Source organism: Gorilla gorilla, chromosome 9, assembly GCF_029281585.2.
Source record: "Gorilla gorilla gorilla isolate KB3781 chromosome 9, NHGRI_mGorGor1-v2.1_pri, whole genome shotgun sequence".
NCBI classification, from domain to species: domain Eukaryota; kingdom Metazoa; phylum Chordata; class Mammalia; order Primates; family Hominidae; genus Gorilla; species Gorilla gorilla.
The window spans coordinates 96,271,881-96,290,106 of NC_073233.2; the positions used below are offsets into that span (position 1 = coordinate 96,271,881).

Below are 18,226 nucleotides of genomic sequence, written 5' to 3' on the forward strand. Positions count from 1 at the left end.
TGAAAAAAATGTATATTCTGTTGATTTGGGGTGGAGAGTTCTGTAGATGTCTATTAGGTCCGCTTGGTGCAGAGCTGAGTTCAATTCCTGGGTATCCTTGTTGACTTTCTGTCTCGTTGATCTGTCTAATGTTGACAGTGGGGTGTTAAAGTCTCCCATTATTAATGTGTGGGAGTCTAAGTCTCTTTGTAGGTCACTCAGGACTTGCTTTATGAATCTGGGTGCTCCTGTATTGGGTGCATATATATTTAGGATAGTTAGCTCTTCTTGTTGGATTGATCCCTTTACCATTAAGTAATGGCCTTCTTTGTCTCTTTTGATCTTTGTTGGTTTAAAGTCTGTTTTATCAGAGACTAGGATTGCAACCCCTGCCTTTTTTTGTTCTCCATTTGCTTGATAGATCTTCCTCCATCCCTTTATTTTGAGCCTATGTGTGTCTCTGCCCGTGCGATGGGTTTCATCAGGACATTATTAGGAAAAACAGGGTGGTAGATTTAGCTGGCTACATCTTTTCTAAGATTGTTCGTTCCAGAATTTTTATGGGTATGTGTGTGTGTGTGTGTATCCAGTGAGAGAGGGAGATGGGGAATTGCACTGAGACCAACAGGTATAATCTGTAAAGTAACTAGTACTGTACCTCACATATAATAGATGTTTCATATGTCATTATTATTGAAGAAATGAGAGTTTATATATGTAAAGAGTGAGTACTCTGCAGACACATTTTGCCCTAGATGTGTTAGGGTTGATTGTTAGAATCTTTTTAAATTTAATTTAAGAAATAAACATTTTTGAATACTGCTATTGTTTGGATGGGCACCCCCTCCAAATCTCACGATGAAATGTAATTCCCAGTGTTGGAGGTGGGGCCTGGCGGGAGGTGTTTGAGTCATGGGACATGCCCTTTTTGCAGTAATGCCCTTTTTGCAGTAATGAGTGAGTTCTCACTTTGCGTTCACAGGAGAACTGGTTACTTATGAGCATTTGGCCCCTCCCCGCTCCCTCTCTTTTGCTCTGTCTCTCACCATGTGACATGCCTGCTCTCCTTTGTCTTCTGCCATAATTGTAAGCTTCCGGAGGCCCTTACTGGAAGCAAATGCTGGAGCTGTGCTTGTAAAGCCTGCAAAACCTCAGCCAATTTAATCTCTTTTCTTTATATATTATCCAGCCTCAGGTGTTCCTTTATAGCAGCACAAATGGACTAACACAAATATTCTTGCATTTTGTTTAAATAGAAATCCCTAGAGCAGGCAGGAGAGCTCCAAACATGAAAAGACTCTGTCTATTCCCATCTTTATATAATTAGAAGCAACCTAGTTTCCATGTTAGTTTAATGCTCTGCAGAGTAAAATGGCAATGATAGAAGTATTTTCAACTAGGGTCATAACACGAACTCTTTTATTTAAAAAAGCAACTTTTAGCTTCAAGGCTTCAAAAAAAATGAGGGCATGAAATATATTTAGTTGTCTTTATTCGTTATTTTAGTCCCAATTCTTAATTCTACTTAGTAACCACTTGGTAACATTTAGTTTCTTAGAAACACACAAGGATCAACGACTTCAAAGCTAAAATTCAACTTCCTGAGAAACGAATTTGGGAACAAGATCTTAATACTAACACAAAGGTGAACCTTACATACAATAGTTCCCTTTCTTCCCTGGGGGATATGTTCCAAGATCCTCATTAAATGCCTAAAGCCATAGATATTACTGAACCTTACATATACTATGTTTTTACCTATACATATATACTTATGGTAAAGTTTAATTTATAAATTAGGTGCCATAAGAGTTGACAACAATAACTAATAAATTTATTATTAGTTAAGTATTGTTAAGTAAAATAAGGGTTACTTGAACACAAACACTGTGATACTGTGACAGTGGATCTGATAACCTGATACTGTGACAGTGGATCTGATAATGGGTAGGAAGCAAATACAGTGTGGATAACATTCGACAAAGGGATGATTCATTCCCTGGGTAGGGCAGAGTGAAACAGCCCCTGATTCATCACTCTACTCAGGACAGTGCACAATTTAAACTTATGAGTTGTTTATTTCTGGAATTTTCATTTAATATTTTTGGACAGCAGTTGGCCATAGGCAACTAAAACCACAGAAAGAGAAACCATAGATAAAAGGAAACTACCATACAGGGAAACAGTTTGGTGTATTTATTTTTGTCGATTTCCTGTGGGATGGAAAAAATCTGTGTATCTGAAATACAAAAAATATTTTAAGACCACTTTTTTTTTTTTGCTGTGTACCTCAAATTTAGAACTTGACAAAAATCAAGTTTCTCTCTAGTATACATGAATAATTCGTCATGTGCTGCAGTCTGTCTCTGTTTGCTTACACCAGATATGCCTAGAGCTTCCCCACAGTGTTTAGGAAATAATAGTTACAGAATTGTGTGTGGTTCTATCACGTAATTTCTTGATAAAAATTGACCCAGGAGCTTAATTTCCCTCATCTGGAAGTCATCCTTTCTCACTTCTTACAGAAAGAAAGAAATGGAAGAAGTTATGAAATGAACTCTTAATGGTAACTGTAGAACAGGCATGATTTTAACTCAAATTTTATCCTACTTCTAATAATAATTCTTAGTGTTTGTCTAACATTCTATAGTTCATATAGTATGTTAATGTTTACTGAGATATATTTTGTGCTTGTTTATATAGGATTATTGAATGTTTGTGTGTTTCTCATGTTTACCTACCTTAGCTTAAATCTTGACACCACCCTCTTTTCTGATGAGAACCTCAGTGCACATTTATTGGGTTTATGCCATGGATAAATTCTACTAACAAAAACACATACATCCATGCAGAGACACATGCTTAAGGAAGAACATCTGAGCATAATCTAAAATCCAGTGACAGGGAGAGGACAAATGCATAGACACTAATAATACAAGGCAAAATGTGGTATAATATGTTAAATAAATGATACACTAAAAGTGCCAAAAACATTCTGAGAAGAATAGAAATAATTATTAGGATTATTGAGCTTCTATTAGACACTAGATAATTTGCACTATACGTTGTTTTGGCCATTTACAATTATTCAGTAAGATAAATGACATATCTTTATTTTACAGATGAAATTTTTAAAAAAGAACCTTGAAGTCTGTGAGTGACCAATCAAAGATGAAAATTAATAATGGAAGACCTGGGATATACAATCAAGTCTAAAGCCTAGATATCTGGTTATTTTAGAAAAGCTTCATAGGCAAGTGTCAGTGGAGCTGTGTTATTTGAGCTGAGCTGCACCTTGAAGAACCAAAAAAATTATAAATGGACAAATAAGACCAAGTGCCTACACCAAAAGAATTCTAATGCTTAGAAGAGTTGCAGAATAAAATATGTTGCATGGGATGTCAATAGTAAAGGTCAAGATAGAGGACAAAGAAACACAGAGGAAGGAGGTTAATGGAATGAAAGAAGAAAGTCTTTTTAGAGGAAGTTGATATTTCACCTGAGTTGTAAAAGGTATGTAGGTAGAGAAGAAAGGTAAGTGAAAGGGGTATAGAGCCACTTCTGACAGAGGGACTAGAGGTTACAGAGACATTGAAATGCAGGGTCACAAAATCATCACAAAATAGCAGGTAGTTCATAATGGCTGGAGCCTGGAACAGAGATCCCAATGCACAGGACGTGGGAGTGAGCCAGGGAATTGGTGAGGGAGGATGTGTACCCGTGAGAAATGAGTCTTGTGATTAGCAGCCAAATGGACCTCAAATGAAACTCTCCCCTTGACTCTATTCACAGGAATTTTCAAACCATTATCTTTTTCCCCTCTTAGGCATACACATGGAACTCAGTTACTATATATACATATGTCATTTTCATTTATTTTTAATATATTTACACTTGGTTTAAACCAGGAACTTAATTATTTCATGGGATGGAGCTTCTTAAGTGAATAAATCTTAATGAGAGACCCTGATCCTGTCTGCAGTTTTGCATGATCCGTAATGTGATTTGATTACCTTCTCCAAAGATGAGCAGGCCCTAGGGGACTGCCTCACACTAATGAAACTTACAAATCAACAAATTTAATGCCAATATTGGGTAAAGGAAATGTCATTTAGTGAAAACCTACTCCATACGATAGTAGACACTTCACTCATATTATTTAAATTAGTTGTCACTACAACACAGTGATGTAGTTCTTTCTTTATCCCAATTTTATAGATGAGAAATTCAAATGAGAACATTAAATAATCTCACCTCATTTCAAAGCTACCAAGTTTTGAAGCAAAGAATCAAACCTAAGATTCTTTGATGTCTGCTTCATGCAATGGGCAGAGAATACTCACAGTGGCTGAAAAAAATGATGATGATGATGATGATGATGATGATGGTGGTGGTGGTGGTGGTGATGATGGTGGTGGTGATGATAATGATAATGATGATATAATTAAAGTAATTATAATTTATTGAATGCTTACTTTGTGAGAGTAATACATTATATACCTTATCTTTTGTAACCTTCAAACAATTCTATTTGATGGGAAATTATTTCCATTTTAGAAATGGGGAAAGAGATGTTCAGAAAGTTTAAATAGCTTTCCAATATCCAAACCTGGTTAGGTGGTGGGGCAGATATTAAAACCACGTCTCTCTGACCACACAGAACTTTTCACCACTAGCAGAGTAAAAGAATATCTGATGAAAATAATACCTGAGTATGAAAGTCAGAGTGAAGAGAATATGTTAGTTGAGAGAATATTTCATCTAGGTTGTGGCAAAGAACAGAAAACCATTGATGTTCTCCCAGTGAGGACACTGATCGTGTATCTTTATAACTCAATGAAACAAACATTGAACACTTTATACCTTTGTTTTTCACTTTTACTAATAATTCTTATCAGTCACAAAAAGCTCTGGTGACTATCTGTATTCATGATAGAAAATATGTGTTCTAATTTCAGTATATATGTCTCACCGTTTAATAGGAGAAATTTTAGGTAGTGAGAAAGAAACAAATGTCTCAAACCTGAGAAAAACATTAATACTTTTTGATACTTTAAGAATCGTTCTTTATCAATTAGTAATACTTCTGATTAACATCCCAATCAGTGAAGTTGGAGTTTAGCCTACAAAGCTGATACATGTGTGATAGTATTACAAACTTAAAATCTTGTGAATAGATCAAAAACTTCAGCAGACATTCCTTTCTAGTACCTAGACTAACACTCTTATCAAGATAAGAATTTTTTGTCATTTTCATTTATTTTGGCTTTTACTAGAAAGACACTCTTTGCAGAAGCAACATTTGAATTGGCTTTCTTTGAAGTGAGTACTCTTATTGACAGTTTGAAATAAACCTAGACCCTTGCTCAACATCAATACATCTGGGAAATTTTGTCTAACATTCCTTTGTTCCTTTAACCTAAACTCCTTGAAGAGGGGATTGACTTATTTCTAGTACAACCCAGTTATCTGGTATGAGATTTGGTAAAAATAAACATGATTTCTAAATGTTAGTTGAAGAAATAAATATTTGAATGAATTTGCCAGCTTTAGACCTTGTTTCACTTTTACATTGCTTACATTTTGGAAAGATGTTCCAGATGAGCCGTCTCATTCATTTATTTTTATTCTTTTGCAAAGAATGTCTTTGGGGGCTGCTTATCAAGATTTCCTGTGTGTGTCCTGTCTGACTTGGTATCCTCCAGGCTCTGGTGAGTTTCCTCACCAGCCTGGGACACTTCCATTTTTCCTTCTCCACTAACTCACATCACATTTCGGGATAGGGCTTCTAACCCCTCTTTTAATAGACACAGTTTTTAACAGCATTCTATCTTAAACATGAATAAACAGTTGGAATGTAGGCAACTTAGAGAATGTTTAAACAAATGAGAAGTAGCTGGAAGGCTGAGAAAAGGTCACTACAGTTATTGAGAGGAGTCTGACTCATGAAACAAAACAAAACAAAGCAAAACAAAAGTTACTTAACTGACAAAAAGCAAATCAGAGAAAAAATTCATGAGAACATTTTGGGTGGCTGGCTGAGGCAATACCAAAACTTCAAGTGATGAGAATGGGAAGTTAATCAGAAAAGACTGCTCCTAGGGTGGTGAACCTAGTGTGACTCCTGGAGGGAGGCTTTTTCCCAGCTGTCTCTCTGACTTTTCTGGGTATCTGCATTCTCACTTGTTAAACAAGGGGGTTATATTAAAGTAGATATAAGATTATTTCCATTTCTAATCTTTTACATTGGGCTCTAAGTTTCTAGCAGACTAAATTCTTATGTTTTAGGGAATATAGTTAATCTCATATAGTTTGGTCTTTATATGTTTTTCTTCGTTATTTAACCCATATTTATTGAGTGACTCTGGTTTGAGCACTGTGTTAGGCAGTGTGCAGGCAAGATGAGTAAGACAAAAGCACTGTCATCGAATGCCTCATAGTCCGAGGGACCACTGCATTATTAACAGTGACATAGCAATCAGGAGCAGAGGAGATGGCTGGGACAGGGAGGTAAGGATGCAGGGATGGAGAAGGAATGAAAAGGATAAGACCGAAGGAAAATATTTTATCATCTCCTGAAATACATGAAGGTTACCATTTTATCCTAGAGAATAAAAACTGGTTATGATTTTTGTTTTTACTCCTTTGGTTATAAATGTGTTGAGCTCTGGATCAACTTGCTGCACTAAGGATGATAGTGCTGACTGGGATTACTTAAAAGGTTAATGAGGAGTTCACTAGCCTTTCCATAGTTTCTATAATAGAAGATAGTTAACTCTTAGTTTTATTGATGTGGGGCACTACCTAGCCTGGCCTATAGATTTGTGTTTACCATGCGGTAGCTGCTTGGAGATCTGGGAGGCTGCTTGGTGATTCCTCATACAGCTTGATGCTGACCTGAAAGATTAAAATGCACAGAGCAGCAGTGAGAATAGAAGAGCCTAGAACTGCTTGGGAAATTTGAATGCTCTCTTGGGCTGTCCAGTTGGGCAGAATATGTGAAACAGATGGGCAGAAAATAATAGTAAATGGTGTGGGCTACTAATTAAATGGAAAGAGCATATTTCACCTAGATGTCTTCAGATTCTTGTTTCTTTCCTCACTCCTTCATGCCGTGAACCCTGTGCCTGAAAGCACAGAACAGCCAGCCCTAAGTCTCAGTCTGAGAGTTATCGTGGCCAAGACAATTCTTTCCTTCACTATGGCTTTTGAGGCATAATGCCTGATCATTGCATGGCATACTGTAGCAGTTAAGTAAGGAAACATTGTTTTGGTTGCTGTTCATTTGTTTTTATCTCCCCTTGTCTAAAAACATGCTTAGGTAAGTAGTAAATATATCACTAAGATGTTATTGGGAAACAATGCTGGATTTAGAGCTAAATATATGTAATTCGTGTAAGGGATTTTAAAGCATTTTTAAAATTAAAATAATGCATAAAGAATATAGAAATACAGAATACAGGCAAAATCCATATAGAAATGCATACAGAAAAGAGCACATAAAAGCACAAACTGAACATGCCTACATTAAAAAAAATCACAACATTATCAACATCATGGAAGCACCAGTCCACTTCATGCTCCTCTCTAAGGATTATTTTTAATATCACTTGGCAAAGTGTCTGCCTTCTAGAGTCACCAGTAGAGTTACAGGTTAATTTACTTATTACTTCTCTCTTCCTGTGATGAGAGACGGTGGAAACCATAAGGGCAGGAACTAAGATTTTTTCTCCTTTGTATCCATGTATCCATGATACATCGATTGCAATGGCTCATACAAAAGCAGTCACCATCTCAAGTTTTGTTTTAAAATATAAACCCTGAGACAAACATTAATAAGTAAATGTCTCTCAGAACCCCTTAGGAAACAAATGAAGGGTCTGGGAAAAGCCTGAGGGTGGCGAGGTGTGTATCAGTATTTCTTGAGAGTGCAGCTCATTGGGGACTTCCCTGATCCTGGATTCAGAAATGCTGGCAGCAAGCAGGAAAAGGTAGGCGTTTGAGCTGGATAGAAAGAAGTAAAAAGGGAGATGAGGATTCAGAAAGTGAAAGTGAATAGAGATCAGTTTTGGATTTTGTGTTGATGACTTGACCTCGCTTTCTTCATCTGTAACATTGAACCAATAACACTTGTTCCAGGATTCTTCAACAAATTTCTATGTAAATTTATTAAGCTGTGGGTCAACTTGTAGTCTCTAGAGCCCAGACATCTAATGAGAAGCCGCAGAAAAAAGTCCCATTGCCACATCACATTTAGTTTCTAGATTCATCTATTTGATTTAGCTTTTTAAATGTATGTAGAGCTCTCAGTAAAGAGGGATATTCTAAATATCTCTCTGAACATTAAAAGGCTAGAATAGAAGGGTGATGATAGTGAAAGCGGTTAACTAGTGTTTTTCATACATTAGATAATTCACAGCTGCTTCATTTTTCATACATTAGATAATTCACTTCAATGAACAATATTGAATATTCTTTGGAAATGTGTTTAGTGGAATTTCCCATTTATGCTTGTTTAAGTGGGTTGATGAGGCTTAGGTAATCAAGTTGCAACACTGGGGAAAAAAAGAGACCAGACAAGTACCAACAAGGAAATTCAACTAAAGTGTTGTTGGTGTGCCACATTAGCCATGGGAAAGTGAGGGCAGGATCAAAACTTGCTGGAAACTAGCTTCTCTATTTGTTTTCCTGTCTTTCTTTAACTGAAGTATAGGGGAAATTTTGGTAGGCATAGATTTCCTTTGGATATCATCTCTTTAGCTACAGATTTGCCTCTGAGCATTTCTGGTTATCCTTATGCCAGTCTTGTGTTCAAATGCTTCTGAGCACCAGCTAAAAGAGATCATACTCTATACAATGTAGAGATTCAGTGAGCTGTGACAAAAGAGTGCAATAGCCAGTCTGGAAACATCTGTGGGAGTTTTAATTAGAGGAGAGCCACAGGCTAAATGACTGACAGAAAAAAACAAAGAAAGTAGATGACTCATCTCTGAGCCAATGACAACAGGAGTACTCATGGATTTTCTCTGCTTTTAAACACTGTGGTTGGATTAAGTGTCTGAACTCATTCCCTGCGTGCCCTATATTATTGAAACCTTTTCTTTTGGTTTAAATTTCCTAATTTATGAGTCTTTCTCAAGGGTAATCATCTTTGAATAGTAGATTTCTGATATCTGAATTAGAAGAATCAGGGTAAAGCCATTACTCAGTGAGGGCTGGTAGTGTGGTAGTATGATTTCAAGGACACCAGAAAAGCCTTTACTCACATTCCTTTCCAATTGAAGTTCCTTGGTCCGAACGCGAAGAATTCCTTGTTTCACCAAATGCAATCACCATCTCAAATTTTCTTTTAAAATATAAATCCTGATACAAACATTAATAAGTAAAGGTCTCTCAGAACCCCTTAGGAAATAAATGAAGGGTCTGGGAAAAGCCTGCGGGTGGGGAGGTGTGTATAAGTATTTCTTGAGAATGCAGCTCATTGGGGACTTCCCTGATCCTGGATTCAGAAATTCTGGCAGCGAGCAGGAAAAGGCAGGCGTTTGAGCTGGATAGAAAGAAGTAAAAAGGGAGATGAGGATTCAGAAAGTGAAAGTGAATAGAGATCAGTTTTGGATTTTGTGTTGATGACTTGACCTTGCTTTCTTCATCTGTAACATTGAACCAATAACACTTCTTCCGGGATTCCTCAACAATGATCAGAAGAGACTCTTTTTCCTTTGTCACACAAATTAATTATTTTTTTTTCTTTTTGTAAGACAAATGGTTTAAGTTTGGGATTTCAAGATAAATGTGTGTGTGTGTGTGTGTGTCTGTGTCTGTGTGTCTGTGTGTGTGTGTATACATATATATATTTCCTATTTATGTTTTTTGGGCCTTCTTTTGCTTGAGATTTTAAAATTTTTTTGAAAGACTTATTAAAAAGATCACCTCCCTCTCTAAGGATGAGGACTGGAAACTAAAAGAAGTCTGCCCAAGTTCATAGTTCATGGACATGATTTGATCAGTAATTCAAAAGGGCAAGATGACCTTATGCTTTTTTAATCTTTCTTTGTTACCTAAGTAATCACTGGGAAAGGCTTTGATACTATATTCGAGATTAGAGCCACAAGTGACTTGATCAAACTTAATTTTTTCCAGGAGAGGGAGGATGGTTTCATGTCACATGTCTGTGAATCGTGACCCTACAAGCCTTTGAGAACAGTTCAGGATCACTGCACTTTACATCTCTAGGTTGAGGAGAAGAGCACACTTGATAGTGTATGAAAAGTGCCTAGCAGAGAGACTGCACTTAATAGGCATTCAGAGCAATTTTTATACTAAACAATGATGAGGGTGGCTTCCCTGGATTTTTTACCCCCAATGTATTTTAGGCTACAAAGTGGACTGTCTTCTTTCACAGATATAATAGGTAAAACATGGGCTGACAGAAAATTCAAATTTCAAGACACACTATATTTGTTTTACGGATACCCAGTAATGTTGTCACCACTAAATTAGCACATTGTGTTAATACCAAGCTTACTTGTTTACAAAACTAACCAACCAACCAACTAACCAACCAACCAAAGCAACAAATAAAAAACCAACTGAGTGATTCAGCAACTAGGAATGTTGAGATATCTTAAAATTTTTAATTCTCAGTTGACTTGGAGACAATTTCATGTACTAATTTAGACTTTTTCTGAAGCATTTTTTAGTCTGTAGCAACTCTTGAGGTAAAGAACTTCATGAATTTATTTCTTAATATAAGAGATAAGTCTCCTCCTCCTTCTCCGTCTCCTCGTTCTTGTGGTTAAATTAACTCTTTTAAGCTTCAAGTGGAGTTTCCTAGGTGTAATAGATTAAAATTTCCAAATTATGTTCACCCATAAACACAATCAAATTTTGTGAGCATCCTTCACCAGTTTGTCTGTCAATCATCACCAGTCTATTGCTAAATATTTCATTCCTGTCCTTTCCATCACACAGAAAAAATTGGACTCCCACTCACTTTGATGTTAGGCATACTCATGTGCTTCACTTTTCTTCATGAAATCTGAATGAAATTGGCATATGGCAGCTTCTGAGCAGAAATTTTAAGAGCCCTGATTAATTTGCTCCCATCCCTTTCTCTGCCAAAGTAATTGTTGAAGATTAAACCCTTATCAGAGTGGGTGCCTGCGTCTAGTATGAGCTGTGCTGACCTGAAATTTACAATGAAAAAGAGAAGTAAATCAATTATTTTTTGGATGCTGAGATTTGGACATTGTTTTTAAATGTAGTACAACCTAGCCTATTGTGATAAAATACAATTGCATTATAGATTTGCAACTTTTCTCTCCTCAGACTAACAATATTGGTTTCTAATCATATCTTTAAGTCAAGGCAAACATGTGCCATCTGTTGATTCTAAGGTCTTCTTATACTTTTTACTTTCTTTTTTTTTATTTTGGCTGAGCACAGGGGACTTTATTGATGGTTCATGACAAGGAGGGGCTCCCTAGGCTCCTCCCTCTTCAGGCGGTCTGCATGGAAACTGTGAGGAGGGGAGATTCTCAGTGTGGTGGGGAACTGAGTGCAGCAAGGACTCCCCAGCAGTGAAGACCTCTCTCTTCCTCTCATGCTCTTGCTGGGGTTGGCAGTCCAGGGGTCTTACTCCTTGGAGGCCATGTGTGCCATGAGGTCTACCACCCTATTGCTGTAGCCAATTCATTGTCATGCCAGGAAATGAGCTTGATAAAGTGGTTGTTGAGGGCAATGCCAGCCCCAGCATCAAAGATGGAAGAGTGGGTGTCACTGTTGAAGTTGGAGGAGACTACCAAGTGCTCAGTGTAGCCCAGGATGCCCTTGAAGGGGCCTTCTGATGCCTGCTACACCACTTCTTGATGTCATCATATTTGGCAGGTTTTTCCAGATGGCAGGTCAGGTCCACTACCAACACGTTGGCGGTGGGGACACAGAAGGCTTTGCCAGTGAGCTTCCTGTTCAGCTCAGGGATGACACAGCCTTGGCAGCACCTTGTCTTGTCCACAGCCTTGGCAGCACCAGTAGAGGCAGGGATGATGTTCTGGAGAGCCCTGCATCCATCACACCACAGTTTCCCAGAGGGGCTATCCACAGTCTTCTGGGTTGCAGCGATGGCATGGACTGTGGTCATGAGTCCTTCCATGATACCAAAGTTGTCATGGATGACCTTGGCCAGAGGTGCTAAGCAGTTGGTGGTGCAGGAGGCATTGCTGATGATCTCGAGGCTGTTGTCATACTTCTCACGGTTTATGCCCATCATGAACATGGGGGCGTCAGCAGAGGGAGCAGAGATTATGATCCTTTTGGCTCCTCCCTGCAAGTAAGCCCCAGCCTTTTCCATGGTGGTGAAGATGCTGGTGGACTTCACCATGTACTCAGCCCCAGTGTCACCCCATTTGATTTTGGAGGGATCTCACTCCTGGAAGATGGTGATGGGATTTCCCTTGATGACAAGCTTCCGATTCTCAGCCTTGATGGTGCCATGGAATTTGCCACGGTATCATACTGGAACATGTAGATCATGTATTTGAGGTTAATGAAGGGGTAGTTGAGGTCAATGAAGGGGTCATTGATGGTGACAATATCTACTTTACCAGAGTTAAAAGCAGCCCTGGTACCAGGCGCCCAGTATGGCCAAATCCGTTGACTTCCACCTTCACCTTCACCATGGTGTCTCAGGGATGAGGCTGGTGATGCCCGAGAAGATGAGGCTTTCTGTCAAATGGGAGGAGCAGAAAACCTATACTTTCTACTTTCTTTTTATACTTTCTGATAAAATTCTGGCTTTAATTTCTTTACCTTTTACCATCATCATCATCATCATCATCATCATCACCAACATTATCAGTGATGTGCTTAACAGTAAATTCCAAGCTCCTAAATTTTAAGGGATAAAATAAGTTATTTTTCCAGCAGCCTTATTTTAGAAACGAGACAACTCAGATCCTCCTAAGATAAGAGATTTATCCAGGACCATACGGTAGACTTCTTCTCAATTTTAACTTGCAATTTTTTTTAGATCTTTGTACTTCATAACTCATGCCATTCATTTATTTATTCATTTTTGTGGTTTTTTGTTTGTTTGTTTGTTTTTTAGTAGTGTCATCCATGATGGATATTCATTCCAGTTTTTAAGTTAAATTTTTAAAAAGTAACTGCTGGCTAGTGGAAGAGCCAGGATTAGTCTCAATGACTGTAGCTTGAGAACAATGCTAAGTGTATTAGTGTTTTTAGGGCTGTCATAACCAAATAGCACAGGCTGGTGGCTGAGACAACAGGAATGAATTGTTTTCATGTTTTTGTTTGTTTGTTTGTTTTTTTGAGACAAAGTTTGGCTCTTGTTGCCCAGGCTGGAGTGTAGTAGCATGATCTCAGCTCACTGCAACCTCCGCTTGCTGGGTTCAAGCAATTCTCCTGCCTCAGCCTCCCAAGTAGCTGTGATTACAGGTGCCTGCCACCACGCTGGGCTAAAATTTGTGTTTTTAGTAAAGACAAGGTTTCACCTTGTTGTCCAGGCTGGTCTCGAACTCCTGAGCTCAGCTGATCCACCTGCCTCAGCTTCTCAAAGTGCTGGGATTACAGGCATGAGCCACCATGCCTGGCCTTGTTTTCATAGTTCTAAGGACGAGAAGCCCAAGACCAACGTGTCAGCAGGTTTAGTTTCTTCTGAGGCTTGTTTTCTTGGCATGCAGATAGCTGCCTTCTCATTGACCACTCCCTTGGTGTTTCCTCTGCATGCACACACACCTGGCTTCTCTTCATTTGTCTAAATTTCCAATTCTTGTAAGAATGCCAGTCAGATTGGATTATGGCCCACCCTGACAGCATTTTACTTTAATCATCTCTTCAAAGTTCCTATCTCCGAATACAGTTACATTCTGAGGTACTGAGGTTAGGATTTCAACATCTGAATTTTGCGGGCACAAAATTCAGCACTATGATGTGACAAATTGATAACATTTTAAATTAAAAACAAAGCAAAACCTAAGGTTAGAATCTCAGTATTATTTCTAGCAGCTATGATATTTATGGAGTATCAGGTCATAGAATTTAACATAAAATATTAACGAGACTTCAGTATCATTTGCGCATCTAACAAAAGGCATTTAATCCCAGTTTTTAGAAAATATTCATCCTGATTTAGCTGATAGCTGAGGTCCTTGTGCTGAGCCATCTGCAAATTCTGTGGAAGACTGACCACACCTTTGAACGGGGAGCCTCCCAGGTGCCAAATAGAAGAAATTGTGCAGAATAATCTGACTCACACTAACGATAGTCATCATCCTTACCTTCTCCTTTTCTCTCTCCCTTCCTTTTCCTTTTCTTTCCCAGGTCTTCTGTGAGTACACCGACAATTTCAAACACTATACTAGGAACTGAATTTGGATAAATCATAACCTGCCCCAGGGGCTCACTTCTAGGAGAGGGGACAGATAAGTAATTGCAAAATTATAATATAATTATAACATACTATATAATGCTCTAGGCTGTATGAGTATATGAAAGAGGAATTTATAAGTCAGAATTTGGGGAAAAGAGTCTTATAACTTACATCTCCACAAATGTTTTTTCTTTTCTGGGGATGCGCCTAAATTACTGCCATTATATCGCAGGAGATAGAACATGTATGAGGCACAATGGCAAAGCATAGGATCAATGTTTTAACTAATGAATGGGAAATAGGCTCCAAAAGAAGATTGCCCATTAAAGCCATCCCCTTGAGAGGCTATTAATGAATTCCAAAGATGTTGCCTTTCCTTAAAGCTTTTTTGGAACTTGTATTTGGTTAGACTGTGAGCTCTTCTAGAGCAGAACAAAGCTTAACTTAATGCATGGTGCATGATTAATGTTTATAGAACAAGTAAGTGAACTCAGAGACAGTGGCTCATTTTTAATACCATAATTGGTGAGTAATACTTGTTCCTGGGGTGTTTGGGGTTTTTAGAGGCTTAAGACATCCAGATTTAACAAAACTGTGATCAGACTAACAGTGTTTAGAGTTCAAAGTGAGGCATAGCTCTACAGTAATGGAAGTGGATTTCTTGCAAACCATCTCCAAAGAATACCAGAACAAAAGCAGGAAGAAAAGAAAGTGTGTTTTTTTTTCTTTTCTTTTCCTTTCTCTTTTTCTTTTTTTTTTAGACGGAGTCTTGCTCTGTCACCAGGCTGGAGTGCAGTGGCATGATCTCGGCTCACTGCAACCTCCGCCTCCTGGGTTCATGCCATGCTCCTGCCTCAGCCTCCCAAGCAGCTGAGATTACAGACACCCCCCACCACACCCGGCTAATTTTTGTATTTTTAGCAGAGACGGGATTTCACCATGTTGGCCAGGATGGTCTCGATCTCTTGACCTTGTGATCCACCCGCCTCGGACTCCCAAAGTACTGGGATTACAGGCATGAGCCACTGCGCCCGGCCAAAAGTGGGTTTTGATGAATAGTAATGTTGTAATGTTGCTTGGAGGAAATTGATAAGCACTTTTTAAGAAAAGTAGATTGTATTGGAAGCATCCTTTCTTTCTTTTTTTTTTTTTTTTACTTTAAGTTCTGGGATACATGTGTAGAATGTGCAGGTTTGTTACGTAGGTGTACATGTGCCGTGGTGGTTTGCTCCACCTATGAACCCATCATCTAGGTTTTCAGCCCCGCATGCATTAGGTATTTGTCCTAATGCTCTCCCTCCCCTTGTCCCTCACCCTCCAACAGGCCCCAGTGTGTGATGCTCCCCTCCCTGTGCCCATGTGTTCTCATTGTTCAACTCGCATTTATGAGTGAGAACATGTGGAGTTTGATTTTCTGTTCCTGTGTTAGTTTGCTGAGAATGATGGCTTCCAGCTTCCTCTATGTCCCTGCAAAGGACATGAACTCATTCTTTTTTATGGCTGCATAGTATTCTATGGTGTATATGTGCCAATTTTTTTTATCCAATCTATCATTGATGGGCATTTGGGTTGGTTCCAAGTCTTTCCTATTGTAAATAGTACTGCAATAAACATACTTGTGCATGTGTCTCTATAATAGAATGATTTATAATCCTTTGGTTATATACCCAGTAATGGGATTGCTGGGTCAAATGGTATCTAGATCTTTGAGGAATCATCACAATGTCTTCCACAATGGTTAAACTAATTTACACTCCCATCACCAGTATAAAAGCGTTCCTATTTCTCCACATCCTTGCCAGCATCAGTTGTTTCCTGACTTTTTAATAATCATCATTCTAATTGACATGAGATGGCATCTCATTGTGGTTTTGATTTGCATTTTTCTAATGACTAGTGATGATGAGCTTTTTTTCATATGTTTGTTGGCCGCATGGTTGTCTTCTTTTGAGAAGTGTCTGTTCATAGCAGAAGCATTTCTTCTGTGAACAAAAGTACCATCCAAGGATTATTTAAACACCAGAGGATTTTGAATAAGCAAAAATGTCCTTTGAGCTGACTTTTGGGATTGGAGCTGGTGAGAACTGCATTACTCAGCATGGCATGCAAAGCATTTGGAGTTGCTAGGAGCAATCCTGGAAGTCCACTTTAAAAAAGATCATAGGGAAGAGAAAGAGAGAAGCCACTGAGATAAAGAAAGAGCCCATGACACCAGTGTGCCTGGGTGAACAAAAGACAAGGGGCGGATTGTTTCAAATAGAGGATTGGTTCACACAGGGATTCGGTTCTTTGCTCCCTACACTGATGTTACAGTTACAAGCACCATACCCGCATGATATTGTTGATATTTTTTAAGATCAAGGAAAAAACCTGAAAGTCCATACCTGAGTGAAAGTGGTGTAAGTCAGGGGCAACATTCAAGGAAGATAGAATAATTCATAAATAGAACTGATTTATGGGAGCAGGAGCTCAGAACTAGAAGTAACAATAGAAACCCAGATCCTCCAGAGATTCATAGAACTCTTAGAAAAAGCTTCGACTATGGCCTGGGGGTTCTAAGTAGCCTTAGCTTAAGTGGAAGCCTTACCCCAATTGACACATGAGTTTCATATAAAAGATAGCACTAGACAAAATCTGAGCACCTCTATTTTGATTATAGAAAATTGGTTCTGAAGCTTTTTTTTTTCTTTTCTGGAATTTTCTTCTTTCTTTACTAAGAAAAAAGTTCCACCCTGCTACTGCTGCCCCTACAGAGTCGATCATGGTATTTGCTGGGTTCCCACTGTATTTTCTAGAGATTTACATTTTAGCACCTGTATAAGTTTTGGACAATTTAGAAATTTTCTGCTCCTTTAGATTCTGAGCTACTTGAGGTTGGGGAACCTGTCTTATTTTTGTTTATCCTGAACCCTTTGTTTCTATCAAATATCCAGTAAATGTTACTGAATAAATGAATGAATTAATGATTAAATGTATGTATGCATGAATCAATGAATGAAGATGAGTATCTATGCTCCTAGAAGTTATAACCTAAATACAGGGAATTTTAAGTAACAGAGTACAAGTCTGGGCATAAATCAAAACTAAAGCTTTTCAAATATCAAAAAGAATTTTGTTTGACTTCCTTCTTAGAGACTGTTTTGGTTTGCTTATTTTAAACATCTTTCATCTCCATCCCTTGTTTTCTGGAATTTCTATAAGCTATCACCATCCTCCCCACCACCACTCTGCTAAAAAAGGCCCTTTTCTGAGAAACAGAAGAAGAAATAAATGAAATTGGTTTCCATGCCTTAGTGAATTCTTATGATGAAAGGGTAACCTGGAAACAATTCCCATTACACTTAGCAAAACCATTTTTCCGTCTATACAGCCCACTATCTAATTACAGTATTGGAATACTGTTAAGAATGGAGCAAAGTTCAAAGAATCAGTTACATCCCCAATCAAAGCGACCGGCCACACTTTCAGTAGCTGGTGAGAGTGAAGAGGAAGTCACTAAACCAGAAGATCTAATCAGTCTGTTTATCATGTGACAAGAAGATGTTAAGCATTCCTATTGCTGTTCTTTTAGAGTCTTCGTGTCACCCAAATGGAGGCAAGGGACCTATTTAAAGAGATCAAACAAGGTTGGTAACAGAAGTCCACATGTGAACCTGAACCCTGGGGAGGGATTATTGAGAGAAAACTAGAAGCGTCAATTTGCCCTGTTCCCCAGCTTCTTCGGAGACCTATGTTGAGAGCTGGCCAGCATGAGTCAACTATTGTTGCCTGGCAGTCATCCAAAATGCAGTCTATTACTGGAGAAAAAGCAGTGCATGTGGGAAGGAACTCAGCCCTCTTTTGTGGGCCTTGTATTGT

At 38.4% G+C, this 18,226-nt stretch overlaps 1 long non-coding RNA gene and 1 pseudogene across 1 annotated transcript in view; one reads left to right on the forward strand and one right to left on the reverse strand.

The window, feature by feature from the left end:
- Window positions 1-18,226, forward strand: part of LOC134756468 (uncharacterized) — a 54,492-nt gene that overhangs the window by 23,734 nt on the left and 12,532 nt on the right. The window lies entirely within an intron of this gene.
- Window positions 11,614-12,656, reverse strand: LOC101147409 (glyceraldehyde-3-phosphate dehydrogenase-like; annotated as a pseudogene).